Source organism: Salvelinus sp. IW2-2015, linkage group LG4q.2 (genome assembly GCF_002910315.2).
Source record: "Salvelinus sp. IW2-2015 linkage group LG4q.2, ASM291031v2, whole genome shotgun sequence".
Taxonomy (NCBI): domain Eukaryota; kingdom Metazoa; phylum Chordata; class Actinopteri; order Salmoniformes; family Salmonidae; genus Salvelinus; species Salvelinus sp. IW2-2015.
In genome coordinates, this window is record NC_036843.1 from 29,431,966 (window position 1) to 29,440,611 (window position 8,646).

At 43.6% G+C, this 8,646-nt stretch overlaps 1 protein-coding gene across 1 annotated transcript in view; it reads left to right on the forward strand.

Annotated features, from left to right (window-relative positions):
* Positions 1-8,646, forward strand: part of LOC111963097 (EMILIN-1-A) — a 115,558-nt gene that overhangs the window by 92,766 nt on the left and 14,146 nt on the right. The gene's annotated exons all lie outside the window — the stretch shown is intronic.

Here is an 8,646-nt window from a genome sequence, read left to right on the forward strand (position 1 = left end):
TACAGAAACAAAACCTTTTCGGAGATTTCTCCCCAGTTTAGAGATTGTATATTTTAAGGTAGGACAGAATCAGCAAACAAAATTCTCTGTTACTTCTGTAATAAGTGTTAGATAGAAATCCTTTCCAAGATTATCACATACCGGCAGGGCTTCATATAGGTTGACTTAAATGAAACATGTAAGAAGCCTCAAGCGCACCTATGGAGGAAAAAGACCTGGAGGTAACATTTGGAGAGGAGGAGTTGGAAAATCTAAATACTACCACAGATGCTCCTTCCTTATGAGAGATGCCTGTTCATCCAAGCTGATTTCAATATAAAAAAAGTGTTTAATAGGATTCATGAACTCCTCTGAGGTTAACAGAATAGGTTTGATTAGAATTCCAGTCGTATGCTGGATTCTATCAAAGTCAAGGACAGGTGGAATGATACATATGCTTTCTGTGACTGTCCAAAATTTACATACCTTTTGCCAAGAAGGTAAAATGGAAAATATGAGGGAATATTCTTGTACCACAATACCATGCAAAATCCTGCTTTGCTATATGAATATCACTAAGATATGATAGGCTGAGAAGCTCATGTTTCACTGGCTAAAAGTTGCTCTAACCACAGGCAGTCGTATTGAGACACTGGAGGGGGAGGACCCTCCCTCTATAAGAATGGTACGAATACTTGGCAGAAAAACAGCTTCAGTATGATTGAAAAGTGTGTTTTCTCTTCTATTTCTTCTTATTGTATATATTATTGGTACGGCAACGCACCGCCCACCAACCGTAGGTTGACAGACTCCACGGTCTGCCCAACGCAGTTACCGGGGGCAAACTTCCCGCCTCCCTGGAACACCTACAGCATCCGATGCCACAGAAGGCCCAAAAAAGAAGATAATCAAGGACCAAGAGACTGAAAAACAACTTCTATCTCAAGGCCATCAGATTGCCTAAACAGCCATCCCAGCACATCAGCGGGTGGCTGCCTTATACACTAGATTAGAGTTAAATCAACTGGCCACCTTTAAGGAAAGGAACACTAGGCCACTTTTAAGGAAAGAATCAACTGGGCCAACTTTAAGGAAAGAATCACTGGCCAACTTTAAGGAAAGAAGCACTAAGCCATTTAAGGAAAGGAATCACTGGCCACTTTAAGGAAAGAAATCACTAGCCACTTTAAGGAAAGGAATCACTAGCCACTTTAGAAAAGGAATCACTAGCCAACGTATTAAGGAAAGGATCACTAGCCACTTTAAGGCAAAGGTGAATCACTGGCCACTTTAAGGAAAGAAAACACTGGCCACTTTTAGAAATGAACACTGGCAACCTGTAGTAAGTATCTAACATTTACTCATTCTCATATGTGTATAAACGTCACTTCCACACTATTCTTACGGTATCTTAGTCACGGATAAATTCGATGGTTTACGTATTGCATCACCAATCTCATATGGATATGACTGTAGTGTGTTCTATACTACACCACTGAACTAGTTAAACAGCCATTCTCCAGCACATCAGAGACGGTGCCTAATGGACAAGATTAGGAATCACTGCCACTTCAAGAAAGGAAACACTAGCACTTTAAGGAAAGGAAACACTAGCCAACTTAAGGAAGGAAACCCACTAGCCACTTTAAATAATATCTGTGTATCTCGCATTAGCATCTCATACAGTTGAAGTCGGAAGTTTACACAACACCTTAAGCCAAATACATTTTAAAGTCAGTTTTCACAATTCCTGACATTATCCTATAAAGATTCCCTGTCTATGTCAGTTAGGATCACCACTTTATTTGAGAATGTGAATGTCAGAATAATAGTGGAGAGAAATGATTATTTCAGCTTTTTATTTCTTTCATCACATTCCAGAGGGTCGGAAGATTACATACACTTCAATTAGTATTTGGTAGCATTGCCTTTAAATTGTTCTAACTTGGCACAAACGTTGGCGGTAGTCTTTACCACAAGCTTCCTACAATAAGTTGGATGGATTTGTCCCATTCCTCCTGACAGAGCTGGTGTAACTGAGTCAGGTGTGTAGGCCTCCTGCGTTCGCAGACACTTTTTCAGGTCTGCCCCACCAAATTTGCTGTAGGATTGAGGTTCAGGGCGTTGTGATGGCCACTCCAATACCTTGACTTGTTGTCCTTAAGCCAATTTTTCACAACTTTGGGAAGTATGCTTGGGGTCATTTGTCCATTTGGAGATCCCATTTGCGACCAAGCTTTAACTTCCGTGACTGAGTCTTGAGATGTTGCTTCAATATATTCCACATTAATTCCTTTCCTCTTGATGCCAGCTATTTTGTGAAGGCACCAGTCCCTCCTGCCAGCAAAGCACCCCCACATATATGCTGCCACCCCCGTGCTTCACGGTTGGGTTGTGTTCTTCAAGCCTCCCCCTTGTTCCTCCAAACATAATGACGTCATTATTGGCCAACAGTTCTATTTTTGTTTCATCCAGACCAAGGACATTTCTACAAAAAAAGTACGATCCCTTTGTCCACCATTTGCAGTTTGCAAACCGTAGTCTGGCTTTTTTTATGGTGGTTTTGGAGCAGTGGACCTTCTTCCTATGCTGAGCGGCCTTTCAGTTATGTCGATCATAGGACTCGTTTTACTGTGAATTATAGATACTTTTACCTATTCCTCCATGCATCTTCACAAGGTCCTTTTCTGTGGTTTTCTGGGATTGATTTGCACTTTTCGCACAAAATTTACATTCATCTCTAGGGACACAACGCAGTTCTCCTTCCGTGAGCGCTATGACGGCTTGCGTGGTCCTGGTGTTTATACTTGTGTACTATTTTTGTATAGCATGAACGTAGGTACCTTCAGTGTTTGGAAAATTGCTCCCAAGGAGTGAACCAAGCTTGTGGAGATCCACTATTTTTTGTTCTGAGGTCTTGGCTGATTTCTTTTGATTTTCCCATGATGTCAAGCAAAGAGGCACTGAGCTTTTGAACGTAGGCCTTGAATACATCCACTGGTACACCGCAATTTGACTCAAGAGTCAATATAGCCTATCAGAAGATTCTAAAGCCATGACATTTTCTGGACTTTCCCAAGCTGTTTAAAGGCACAAGTCAAACTTCTGATCCACTGGAAGTTGTGATAGTGAATTTAAGTGGAATAATTGTCTGTAAAAACAATTGTGGAAAATGACTTGTGTCAATGCACAAGGTAGTACTTACCAAAACTATAGTTTGATACAAGACATTTGTGGAGTGGTTGAAACAAGTTTTAATGAACTCCCAACCTAAGTGTATGTAAACTTCCGACCTTCGAACGCTTATATGGGGACTGACCCTCAAACTCCCTGTCCCTCCACGTGGGGAAAACAGGGTGTGTGTCACGCCCTGACCTTAGAATGCCTTTTTTATGTCTCTATTTGGTTGGTCAGAGTGTGATTTGAGGTGGGCATTCTATTGTTCTTTATTTCTATGATTTGTGATTCTATGTTTGGGCCGGGTATGGTTCTTCAATCAGGGACAGCCTGTCTATCGTTGTCTCTGATTGGGAATTCATTACTAGGCAGCCTGTTTCGCCACTTTTAGGTTGTGGGATGTTGTTTAGCTCTGGTGAGCCTTTCAAGACATAACGTTCGTTGTCTTTTGTTGTTTTGTTTGGGTGTTCGGGTTTTTTAATCAAGAAGCTATGAACCGTACGGACGCTGCCCACCTTGTCTAACTTCCACCTACGACAGATCGTTACAGTGTGCGTAATGTACGTTATGAATTGTATATGACTGACTCTCTCTCTCCCTCCCTGCTAGAAACTGGTGTGCGTATGTAGTGAAGAAGACAGTGAGCTGTTGTGCGTGAGGATGGACAGTTGGAGACCTACGTCAACGCCTGGACTAACCACCCTGCTGCCTGGGCGCCACGCAGTGTTCCCGATGGTACGTTGAAGTGTATGCTTCCATCATACCACACACCACGCACACGCACACACACACATACACAACACCACACACTGATACCGCACACACACCATTTTCACACACAACAACACACATTCATATACCCACGCAAATTCACATACCACACGCACACACACATTAACACGCACCACAACACACACTACACACGCACACACACGTATATCACACACACATACACACGACACACACACACATACCACGCACACACACGTTATATACTCACACACACACAACACACACCACATTTAACTCCAGCTGGTAAAGCTTAGCCTTCACCTTCAACAACACACACACACACACACACACCCACAACACACCACACACACACACAACACACACACACACACACCACACACACCACACACACAACAACACACACCCACACCACACACACACATAGGGCGCTCATTCACAATTCCAGTCATCACAACCAGAACAACACACTGCTGACATACCCCTCCTACTATTTTTCCATTCTCACTCCTCATTGGGAGAGAAAGTAACCTAGTTTGTCATGCTGCTTATGGAATGAACTGAACGGGGAGACAGACGTGTGAGAGAGCGAGACAGACAGAGGGAGAGAAATAGAAAGACAGACAGAGAGAGAGAAGGGGAGATATAGAGAGAGGACCTAGAATTTAGAACACTATCCAACCAAAAGCACAGAGACCCCAAAAATTGTGAATTATGCCTTCATTACTGTGTGACTTTAAAACTCAGAACCAAAAAAGCACAGTACAACAGCAAGCAGCTGACACTAATTGATGAGTCCATAAACCCAAACAACTTCTGGCAAAATTGTGAAAAACTTTAAAAAATCGAAACAAGAGGAATTCGCGATTTAAAATGGTGACATATAGACATCCCATTTTATAACACTCTACAACACCGTTCAAACTGACACAAACGCAGAACAATGACAAATTCATGAGAAGTTGAATGGATTCGAAAAAGCTATAAAGGACAATCAAAATCCATTGGACTCCCCAATTACTGACCAGGAGCTCTATAAGAAACTTCAGGCCTTCAAATTTAAAAAAGCATGCGGACCTGATGGCATCCTAAATGAGATGCTCAAACTCACTAGCGCAAAATTTTTATTGGCTATATGAACTGTTTAATTTGATCCTGAGTGTAGGTTATTTCCCTGACATCTGGAATCAAGGACTCCAATCTTTAAGAACGGAGACAAATTTGACCCTAACAATTACAGAGGCATTTGTGTGAACAGTAACCTGGGGAAGATTTTCTGCAGTATTATAAATGTAAGAATTCAAAACTTCCTTAATAAGCACAATGTCTTGAGTAAAAGCCAAATTGGATTTTTACCAAAACATCACACGACTGATCATATTTACACCATACACACCCATGATAGATAAACATGTCCACCAGAATAATACCAAAATATACGCTTGCTTTATCGACTTCCAAAAAGCATTTGATTCTATTTGGCATACAGGACTGTTCTACAAAGTGGTGTAGGTGTAGGGGGTTAAACATATGACATAATTAAATGAATGTTCAGTTAAGGTCGGAAGTTTACATACACTTAGGTTGAAGTTGTTAAAACTCGTTTTTCAACCACTCCACAAATGTCTTGTTTACAAACTATAGTTTTAGCAAGTCGGTTAGGACATCTACTTTGTGCATGACACAAGTCATTTTTCCAACAATTGTTTACAGACAGATTATTTCATTTATAAATCAAATCAAATCAAATTTTATTAGTCACATACACATGGTTAGCAGATGTTAATGCGAGTGTAAAATGGAAAGTAGATTTGTGGGCTTCAACCTTACGCTGAGATATACGGCTCTCTCTCATATCACCTTCCCTCTCGAGCTGATGTGGTGCTTCTCTATTTCTCTTTCGTTGGTACTAGTCTGTCTGATAGCTACTCTCTGATTCGGAGTCGGGTCTCTTTTGAAGCACTCGTGCTGTGCTATCTAGTTCTGTCTTTAGTCTCTACTCCTTACTGAAGTCTGCAATTGTGTCGTGCTTGTCTCTCTATATATATGTTATCGGCTCGGAGTATGTCTCGTCTTCTGTACAACTATCTGTTGAAGTTGGATCTTGCGCTGCGCTTTCCTAACATCATGCCTCATGCGTCTCTCGATAGTTTTTACTTCAGCCTCTCTGAGTTCTAGCGGTGTTTTCAATATAATTCGCAGTCGAGATAATTCTGTTGTCTTCCACTGAGTTCGTAGCTTGAGGGTTTAATCACTGATCGCTCTGTGAATACGTTTTCATGAATTCGACTCGCATTGCTGCGAGTGATTTGCTGGTGTCTATTATGTTGCTGGTAATGTCTTGTCGCTGTCTCTCTCAGTCTTTATAGCATCTCGCAAGTGTACTTTTCGTGTCTTAATCATGTCTGATGTGCTTCGATGTAACTATCTTGTTCTTACTTCATCTCATCTCATCCCTTCTGAGTGTGGGGTTTATATACGGCTATCGTCATCTAGTGTGTCTCTGCATTTCTTAGCTACTCTCTGTGAGTTATCGGGTCTCTTTTTCATATGCTGGGCATAGCTCTTTATTATAGATGAGCTTCGACGGAGAGAGGTGTCTTGGTACGGTACTGGCTTGTACTGCTCTAGTATTTAGTATCAGTCTTCATCTCGTCGAGGAAGGTCATCAAAACCATTACGGTCGTGAACTCTGGACTCTCTCTTGTTCCCCTCGTTCTCTCATTGCGTCTAGAGACCTTGACATGCCCTCTGTATACACTGAGCTATCCGCCTTAGTCTCTCCCCTTATTTGATGTCTCACTTGTTCTAAATTCCTACTTTGTATCATTCCATGCTCGTCGTTGACGTGGTCTACGGAGTAATCCGGTAGCGTGGTGCGCACTCTCTAATTTACGTAAGGGGCTTCCTTGTGTTTTTCGGTATATTGCGGTCTGATCATTGAAGGCTCTTCTGTGCTCTCTGATTTCTTTCCATAGTCATCATTGTCCTCATCCTCCTCTCTCTGCATACTCATCTCTTAACCTCTCCGTGTTCTCCGCATTCTCTCTCACATCTCTCTCTCTCTCCTTCGTCCCATTACTCCTCCTACCGTCTCCTCCCTCCCCATCTCTCCTCTGTCCTCCCCCATTTTACTCTCTCCGTCTGCTATCCTCTCATCCTCTCCCTCCCATGTCTTCCTCTCTCCTCCCCAATTCCTTCCTACCGTGTCTCCCCCCTCCTACTTCCTTCCTCCTCTCCTCTTCCCTCCCTTCTACTTCCCTCTACCTCTCTCTCTCTCTACTTCACACGCCTCGCGCGACCGCGCAGCATCCGCTATGCTGTCTCCATCTCCTGGTCACGCCCATTGACCTCGAAGTACTCTACCCCAGCCTCAACTACTCTCCTACCTGTCCCCGCATATCGCATCCTACCTTTCCCTCCTCATTTAACTACCTCTAACCAGGAATCCCACCAATACATACCTCCACCAGTCCCACCCATTCGTCTTCGTCTGTCTGCCTTTCATTGTGGCTACACGGGGCTTTCCCGCTCCCCGAATTTACTTCTCGCTACCCTCCACTATCCATGTATCGATACACTCATCATTTCTTGACCCCCTCCTGCCATACTCTCCTCCTTGTCCCCACTAAATTCTAAGACTCACTATAAAGGCGTTGTCTTCCCTTTGTAAATCGCGCCAGATTGCTAACTCTACAGCTTTCCTTGTACCGAGACTGTCTGTTTTTGTTCTGCTCTCCTCATGCTTCCTCCGCTTCTGTATCCCCATTGACGCGATTTGAGCAACGTCATCCTCCCTTTCGCCTCCCCATTACTCCGGCATCTCATTTTGAGGTTGTGGCTTCCACACATCCATTGCAGCACACAGTACAATTTGCTAGCAGGCCTGAGGACTCGACGAGGTTTAATAGGTTAAAAATACCTCACCTTTTTTCCTCCTCCATTACTCCTCCTACCCCCTCACAATCTCAATCCTCTCTTTGTTCCCCCATCGCTCCTCCTATTTCCCATCCCCATTACGGGCAACCTCTAGCCCTTTGACTTGTGTACCCCCTATCGCACTCTTCTCCTCATGTCTGTTCGGCCACATCTAGAATCAGTCAATTTCGTATGTTTATTAGCCTTAACAGTTATCCTACATCCAGACCTTATCTGCGCCTAAATGAACGCTGTCAGATCGCCTGCCCCTTTACGCATACTATGACCTTCGATTCTCGGGTTAAAAGCTGTCCCCCGCGGATTCTGCGCATCTACTCCTCCACTGTGCACTGCATCCCGGCTTCCTCACCATTATTGGCCCCTCATACTCCATTTTATTCACACAGTCCTATGTCACCCTCCTCCGAATGTGCTGAACACCTGCTAAACCACGCTCCCTGACAATCTCATCCTCCCGATTATCACCGGGCAGATGACCCGCTTCAGCCATTGCAGACACTCTGTGTGAGCCGCGCCATATGAATCGTGGTTGAGTCTCTGAGTGTATTTATATTAAACACACCCGCACAGAAAGGGGTACGGCAAGGAGGAATGTTACGTGGACGGCAAAAGGTCCGCAAAACCAGTTCAGTAGTCCCGAGGTAATAGTGTGGCAGACAGACTCGTGGTCAAAGCAGGTAGAATGGCCAGGCAGGCGGATACGGAGTCCAGAACAACAGCAAGGGTCAAAACCGGGAGGACTAGAAAAAGAAAGAAAAGAGCAGAGAGAACGGAAAAACGCTGGCTGACATGAAAATACAT